General features: G+C 32.5%; 1 long non-coding RNA gene across 1 annotated transcript; it reads left to right on the top strand.

The window, feature by feature from the left end:
- The first annotated feature begins 472 nt into the window (after positions 1-472).
- LOC143602338 (uncharacterized) lies at positions 473-1,238 on the top strand. The gene is made up of 3 exons (XR_013147820.1): positions 473-675; positions 932-998; positions 1,069-1,238. It is a non-coding gene; the product is annotated as an uncharacterized LOC143602338 (long non-coding RNA).
- The last annotated feature ends 7,496 nt before the right edge of the window (positions 1,239-8,734 follow it).

Here is an 8,734-nt window from a genome sequence, read left to right as displayed (position 1 = left end):
CATCGTTACATATTTGTGCTAAATATTTGAGTTACATTATTTATTAAATTTTTATAAATTATTTAACATTGAAAATTCCCAAATGCTGTTCGGTTCGGTTTTAGTTACGCCCCAAACCGAAGATTCGGTTTTTACAAAAATATAAACCAAATTGTCGGTTTCTGTTTTGGTTTGGTTTTTCATTACAGGTCGGGTTTTTCGGTTTCATCAACACCCCTATTTAATTGGTTGGATTGCACAGGAAAAGTTCTCATCCAATTCTTTTTACCTATGTTCCTTTTGTTTTCTAACAGTTAGATTTTCTTTAAATAGTTAGTATGTCAACTGGCAAACATGGTTACAAGTATATTTTTTCAAGCATTTTTCTTTTCAGAAGGATATATGCTTTAGAAGGTGTCTCTCAGGTTCAACCCATTACGCCCGTTTCTTTTTAAGCTATTTTCATTAGAGATTTACAAAACCTGACTCGGCCCATAAGTTAGAAAACGAGTCGAAACTAACACCTCAAAGAAGCCTATTATGTATAAGTGTTTTTTCTTTCTTGGCATCTAAGTTATATAATGGATGCGATGACTTTTATGCAGGTTTTAATCTCTGGAATGAAAGTAGGCAGCAGTGGGTAGGAAGCAAAAGAAATTCTAAACAAACAGACCAGAATCGCGAGCGAAAATTGAGGTGACATGTTTTATGTTGACCTGTCAAATAAGGATACACATAAGTGCATACTCATTATGAAATGATAAATAGAGTGAGCTTCATTACAGATTACTAGATCATTTGCGAGAACAAAGTGAACAAAACAAAACGGTTAATCTTTTTATGAATGGTTTATATATTTCAAACTCGTTGTTTGTTTGTTACAAATGTGCATGTTATGTTAACTTAATATGAACACCATTTTATTAACATATTTAATGTATGATTTATGCAGTCGGAATGCGACATATGATAATTTGCTTAGTAGCAACAAGCCATTCCCCAAGCATGTTCCTCTACCAGTAAGTTATCCTTGTTAAATTTTTATTTTTCAATATTTTTTTCCAATTAAAAATTGCTTGAAAATTGCAGGAAATGGTTGATTTTCTGGTGAATGTGTGGGAGCAAGAAGGGAAGTATGAATGAGAAACATAGGATGTGGTCTACTTATAAATATTGATTTGATTTGAGTCTAAACTTTTCAAATATAGCGTAAGCAAAGTCCCATAAATTGTTTGTAAAGTTACTGAAAATTTGAAATGAGTCTTAAAACAAATTTGGAAACATGTTTAAGTGCCTTCTAAGCCTTATAGTGTCCAAAGATATATATCCTTTTCATTGTATATGTCATGAACTGGTTCATTGATATAGATCTAAGGTAATAGAGGCCAAGTTCGAGATTGGCTAATCTCCTTTTAAAATAAAATAACACTACATGTAAAGAGACTTGTTTTGATCAAATTGTTCATGCTCTCCATTAAAAACCAAATATGCCCTTTTATAGGCTTACAAGAAATGTAAGATATGCATGAAATAAGGAAGATAGGTTAGTGGTATAACTACCCACTAATACTTCTAGGAATGGAAACAACTAAAATAAAGGAATTAACCAACTAATGCAAATAAACATGAATTGACTAGAGAACATGGAGCCAATAGTTGTGCATCAAGGAGGATCTGCATCATAAACTGTTGCAGCTGTACGGTGAATGCATTAATGTAAAGATATATCCATATAGGTGTTCGTTACGTTTAATTTTCAATTTTGATTTACCAATTATCCTCATCCAAAACCATTTGAGGATTCAACATCTCTCAACACTTTTTCTCTTAGGGAAAAGTTTACATCTCACTTTAAATATTCACTATGGAAGCTAGTTTATATCCCAAATTATGTACGCTTAGATATACGTCCAATTTTAAAATCACCGCATATATATGGATTGAGATCCTAATCTATTCCATTTCCACTTGGGGATTCATATTCCAAATACATTTCTCGTTAGGGAATTACCATATACCAACACATCTCAAACATAATATAATCTTCGTAGAGTATTTATAATGGAGTCTTTATCCTTGTTCTTATAATTTAACTAAATAACACGCTTATTCTAAAATTTTAAAAATCATTTAAAACTCTCCATATCTCATTCCTTGTCTTTGTCTCTATATTTTGATTTATTACTTTTTCTCTTTCTTATATTTAAAATCTTAATTACTAACTATTTTGTTTTATTATCATTCTTTGAAAATTATTCTTTTAAGACATGTCGTCTAAAATATGGTCTTTTGGTTCGGGTTAAGACCAGTGGACTTAAACTCAACTAGTAGATCCTCACAATTCAAATTGGACTTATTAAAATCTTCAAGATGAGTTTTGTAACAAATTACAACATTAATGGTCTAAAAAACTATTAAAAATTGCCAAGTAATCCAAACACGGATTACAACTATACAATGGAATACAATTAAAGTAGTTACAGCAATGACCCGAAACTTGAAAATAAAATAGGCATAATGCACAAATTAGTACAAATACTAATAATACAATTGTGGATTACCTGTCAACAACCACAGCCACAATAGTTATAAACAAATGACCAGAACCGTTACTTCAATCAAATCAGCAGTGACAGTGGCTAGGTAGTGATGCGGTTTCAAGACAAGGCATTCGAAATACGGTAGTGATTCATTACTTTAATAGTCAACTCAAGCTAGAGAAGGGTTTTAACAAGTGCTGTGACAGTGAGTGCGTGAAAACGCACCCGTTTTTAATTTTGTCTATAGGGTTCAGGAGTGAGCTGGAGGATTTTGGTAAACAGTTCAGGGGATATTAGGTTTTAAATTTTAATTTGTTGCAAGATTTACGAGAGAGGAAGGAAAATAGTTGGGGAAATAAGTATATGGAGCTTAACAAAACTTAGTTAAATTTAAGATTTTAACGTTACTTAATTCTATATAATTTTAAAGAGAAGAATAAAATTTTAAAAATGGGAGTAGAGACTTCACTCAAACCCCCAGAATGTATGTATGATACATATACCAAAGCTAATAAGAAGTTAGATTATATGCTTCATTAACGGCTCAATCATTTTGAGGATATGAATGCAAATGAAAGATTTCATTAATTTCATTGCTACAAATCCTCCAAAGTTCAAGTAAACCGGGCACTAACAATATATGGAGATATTGGTACTAAAGAGTACGTTCCCATATAAACACTTGTTACCAACAAACTTAAAAGGTTTTAAAATTATATGGAGACAAACAGACGCTACTAGAAAACATTACATTTTCTTACAAAAAGTTCTTACAAATTTTCTACGACAAGTAATTCCAACAAATTTCAAACGACTTTTCAACAAAATAATACTAGCTATAATTTCCTATAATTTTGCAACAACATAGTGACAACACGATTTTTTGTTTGAAAATTGTTGCTAACTTTCCATCAAAATTCAATAAAAATTATATTTCAGATTTTTTTGGAATATATATTTGCATATTTAAATATTTTTTTGTTAAAATTAGTTTTTTTGGTCGTTGGAATGTTGTAGAAAACGTTGTTGTAGGAAGTTTGCAACAACATATTTTTGTAGCAATTTTGTTAGAAAAGTTGTTGGAAAAATGTTGAAAATGATTTTCCAGTATTTTTTTTCCAACCAACATTTTTATTGGAAAATTGTTAGAAAATGGGCTTTCCAACAAAAAAATTCCTACGAAAACAGTCATAGAAAAATGCCTCATTTTCTAGTAGTGAGAAATGATAAATCTAAGGCTGTTAATGACAATGGTAAGAGGCATGCTAGTAGAGTATAATCTCTTAACAAGTGCAACAACTATAATACAACAATAACAAGAGAAAAATAAATAAGGCATAATCTATGTGTGTGCAAATAATTTGTCCACATGAAAAGACAAAGAGAAAATTAAAGAGAAAGGAAATCGTCATACAAGAGGGCGATGGAAGAGGAGAGCTGATGACTGGCAATATTTCACGATAAAAGCGGCTAAGAGAGACAGAAAGTGATGAAATAAAAAAGAAGTAAAGAACGTAATTGAGACTTTAATTTTGTATAGAATACTAGAAACCTTCGCCGTGTATTATATACTATTAATCAATTACATTATTGCTGTATAATGACATGAGTTGCATCAGATTCCTCCAAACAAGAACTTTAAAGTTCTTTTCAATTTGTTAACGAATTCAACCTTCTTCCCGACATAAGTTGAAATATCAGGACAACCAAACTTAATCGATGTTTCAAAAAGACTGAATATATTTTATATGACTTCCTGTGATGAAAAGTGACTTTAGTGGCTTTATTGATATTTAATATTTGTCACGACATGGCATGGGGGTGTTAGTAACAAATTTTTATCCATGTTACGACAAATGCTTTGAAATGAACATTACAACTAGGCTGATTAACATTTCTTACTTCAAACTAGTATATTACCCTTCGCTTTGCGTCAGGCCATATGAGATCTACTATATAATAATAAAAGAATACCATATTCACCCACGTGTCACTCACCCGTTTTCAATATCTTCTCGGGTCACTGGGTATACCCGACCCAAATAATCATCAGCCCACATACTGTTTGTTCAACACAATGAACCCTAGCTCTCTCTCTATATATATACTTTTACCAGCCATCTCACCTATTCGATTCCTCTATACGTTTTCAGCATCATCATCCTTCATATTCGATTCCCACTGCCACTGCCGATTTGGATCAACACCTCACCTATTACAAGCCCTAGGATGCCGTCATTGTTGAAGAACCTGATTACTATTTGTCTCATTTCTTCTTCGATACACGCAACCGTTCATCCCCTCGACCGCTTCTGATTTAGATCCAATTGCAACATCATGGTTAGTAGTAATTTGATTTGATTATTTTGTTCATACAAAAATCTGTTTACTTTAGGTCTTTTGAATTTCTTTTGTGAAATTGTTGATTGATGTGAATTTAGTTACCTTTTTAATTGAAGAACATACTTATATTACTTAGATCGAAAGAAATGAGCTTGGAGGATTAATCCTTTGTTTTTCAGCACAATTAGAAGGCTGAGAAGGTATGCACATAAGGTGCTCGATGAAATGCCTCAACTAAATTTTTATGAAAAAACTAACGAATACATGAAACTTTAGGATAATTCATATAGCGAGTAGAACTAATATGAGTTTTTGTATCCTTTATTTTACATTTAGTAGCCCATTTACTAGATGAAGATGTGAGAAAAATGAGATTATTTATTTAATATTTATTATAATAACGGGTGTACACGGACCGAACTAGACCAGACAAGAGCATGTTCGTGTCCGTTCGTTAAGCTTTTGGCGGACAAACGGACGGTACACGAACACTACACTGAACGAAAATTCATGCCCGTGTCCGTCCATTAAGAAATTTTAATAAATTAATATTGAGATTCATTATATATTTAGACCCTTCCATGGAATTAGGACATAACAAATATAGAAATTTGCAACCAACGAGTTAAAGTAATGGAAACAACTCTTCTCCTCTTTTTGTTTTCATTTATCATTTTAGTTGGTTTCATTTGACTCCAAAAATAGCCTAAAAGCATACCACCATCTCCACCAAAACTCCAGTAGTCGGAAACTTCCACCAGGTAGGCTTGAACCCTAATCGCAACGTCCAAATGGTGAATGAAAAAGAATTTACCAAGGCATAGCGCATCTAATAGATGTACGAACTCCCAAAAGAGTTTTTAATTTGATTATGAATTTTTTTTTATTTGGTTAGGAAAGATTTTGTTTTAAACTAATTTAGTGATTTAGATCAATGTTTTGAATTCTACTTTAAGGTTTTAGTCATGCATGTACTGTTTTGTTTTATAAAAAAAATTGGGACCTATATTATGCATTGATTTTTGTTTAAAAATGCAGATCAAGAATCGGTAATTTCATTTATGGGAGCATGTAGCAACCAACCATGGACCGGTTACAGTGGTTGTCATGAGCACAAACAACTTATTGGAATTTATTCTTCATCAGGTATATATTTTAATTTGATTATGATTTTTTTTATTTGGTTACGAAAGATTTTGTTATAAACTAATTTAGTGATTTAGATCAATGTTTTGAATTCTACTTTAAGGTTTTAGTCATGCATGTACTGTTTTGTTTTATAAAAAAAATTGGGACCTATATTATGCATTGATTTTTGTTTAAAAATGCAGATCAAGACTCGATAATTTCATTTATGGGAGCATGTAGCAACCAACCATGGACCGGTTACAGTGGTTGTCATGAGCACAAACAACTTATTGGAATTTATTCTTCATCAGGTATATATTTTAATTTGATTATGATTTTTTTTATTTGGTTACGAAAGATTTTGTTATAAACTAATTTAGTGATGTAGATCAATGCTTTGAATTCTACTTTAAGGTTTTAGTCATGCATTTACTATTTTGTTTTATAAAAAAATTGGGACCTATATTATGCATTGATTTTTGTTTAAAAATGCAGATCAAGACTCGGTAATTTTATTTATGGGAGCATGTAGCAACCAACCATGGACCGGTTACAGTGGTTGTCATGAGCACAAACAACTTATTGGAATTTATTCTTCATCAGGTATATATTTTAATTTGATTATGATTTTCTTTATTTGGTTACGAAAGATTTTGTTATAAACTAATTTAGTGATGTAGACCAATGCTTTGAATTCTACTTTAAGGTTTTAGTCATGCATTTACTATTTTGTTTTATAAAAAAATTGGGACTGGTTTCTTAACAAAATATGAAAGCTATACACAAGGTTTTTTTATTTTAAATAAATATAAGGAATTGGAGTCGAGCTTTTTCAAGCTCAAGCTGAGCCTAAGCCTCAAATAAAGCTCATTTATTTACCGACCCCGAGCTCAAGCCTTGAATGGGAAGTTCGTTTAGGCTCACCGATCCTTGTGTATTTTTATGTTTTACCAATTTTGAACTTTTATATATTAATTTTATACTATGTATTTGAGCTCGAGTTGAGCTTTGGATTGAAGAATTAAATTGTTTAGGTTTATCTGTTGGTTTTTATTTGTTTATTAAAGTTTGAGTTATAATAGTTTCTTTGGATTTGTTTCGTTTAAATTAAATAGGAAATTTGTGAACCTTATATTTGTGTCGAGTTTTTGAGTTCGATAGAAACGGGTATCCAAAATACCGGTGTTAATATTCTTGATTCAATTGTATTTTGCTGATCTGTGCCTTCGATGGTTATTCTTCGTATGCAAGTATGTGCAAAGTTTGATCCTGAAATATGGATTGCACATATGGTGGTTAGTGAGGTTCTTTTCTGAACCTAAATTAGGTCCCCATGTTAGATTTTACAATGAAATAGACATTGTTTGTATGGACAATGCTTGCTACTTTTATTTCACTTTTCATTAATCTCTTTTGAGGTCTATACTTATATATATGTAATGATGTGTGCTCTTTTAGTTAAAGAGTTTGCCCAAGCATATGAGGTACTGAGTGACCCAGAGAAGCGTGAGATATATGATCGTCTTGAACACCCAAAGTTGAAGAGAAAGGGTGATGGCTTATTTGTTGTGTATACATTGAGCTTGACAGAGGCCCTATGCGGGTTCAAGTTTGTTTTGACCCATTTGGATAACAAATAGCTTCTTATCAAATCTTAACCTGGGAGAGCTTGTGAAGCCTGGTAATTCCCTCTGCAAAATTATGATTAAGGTTTTTTTTAAGGATTGGTGATTTGATTGGTTCTTGCTTGATTTGTAGATATTTAAGGCAATAAATAATGAAGGAATGTTATGTATCATAGGCCATTTATGAAGGGGAAGCTGCACATCCACTTTACTGTGGACTTCCTTGATTCATTGTCACTGGAACAGTGCAAGGCGTTAGAGGCGGTGCTGCCACCAAAGCCATGAGCCATCAATGCAGTTATGCAGATGACAGACATGGAGCTGGACGAATGTGAAGAGACAACTCTGCATGACGCAAACATTGAAGAAGAGATGAGAAGGAAGCAATAGCAAGCAGCTCAAGAAGTTTATAATGAAGGTGAAGATATGCATGGTGGAGGTTAGCGGGTACAATGTGCGCATAAGTAATTGCATCAGTTTTTGTATGGTTTGTTTACGGATGATTATAACTACTTTTGCAATGCTATGATGTATTGTGTGATGAAAATTAGTTTTCTACTATGTTTGTTAATATTTTATGATAAGTTTAGTCATGGTTTATCATTATAAATATAAATTGGTATGTTAATTTGTTGATAGTGTTCTTGATGTGATTCGTGAACCAGAAAACGTTTCGGCATGTAATCTTTTGAATTAGTCGTTTCGATTTTGTTTATCTTTAAGTTGAATGAAGAATTAAGTAAGTTGCACGTAGATTTTGAATTTGAGAATGGAATATACAACGTGATACGAGCTCTAGGATATACTGAGTACGATGATGATGATGATGATGATGATGATGAATGCCCTGCTGGCGGTGCACGCATATAATGTATATATGTGTGAACTCTCGGGTGGGCAAAAGTAAAATTGCACTAATTTTGACGTTATTTTACTAATCTCGTGAAAATAACGTTAAAAGTGGGGGAAGGTTAATCAGGCATCATGTGGTGGCGTTGATAGCCGAAAGACAAGGGCACATGCACCAATGAGCCGGTGTCCCGATGATTGAGTGCTATGTGCCTTATGTCCAAGGCTTGATGCAAAACTACTATCGAGCCGGGGGTCTCATCAGAAGCA

This window comes from Bidens hawaiensis, unplaced genomic scaffold (assembly GCF_021521415.1).
Source record: "Bidens hawaiensis isolate Kalapana, Puna unplaced genomic scaffold, B.hawaiensis_p1.1 tig00058670_1, whole genome shotgun sequence".
In the NCBI taxonomy this organism is placed as follows: Eukaryota; Viridiplantae; Streptophyta; class Magnoliopsida; order Asterales; family Asteraceae; genus Bidens; species Bidens hawaiensis.
The sequence above is the reverse complement of the archived record's forward strand: the minus strand, read 5'-3'. Positions and strand labels throughout refer to the sequence as shown.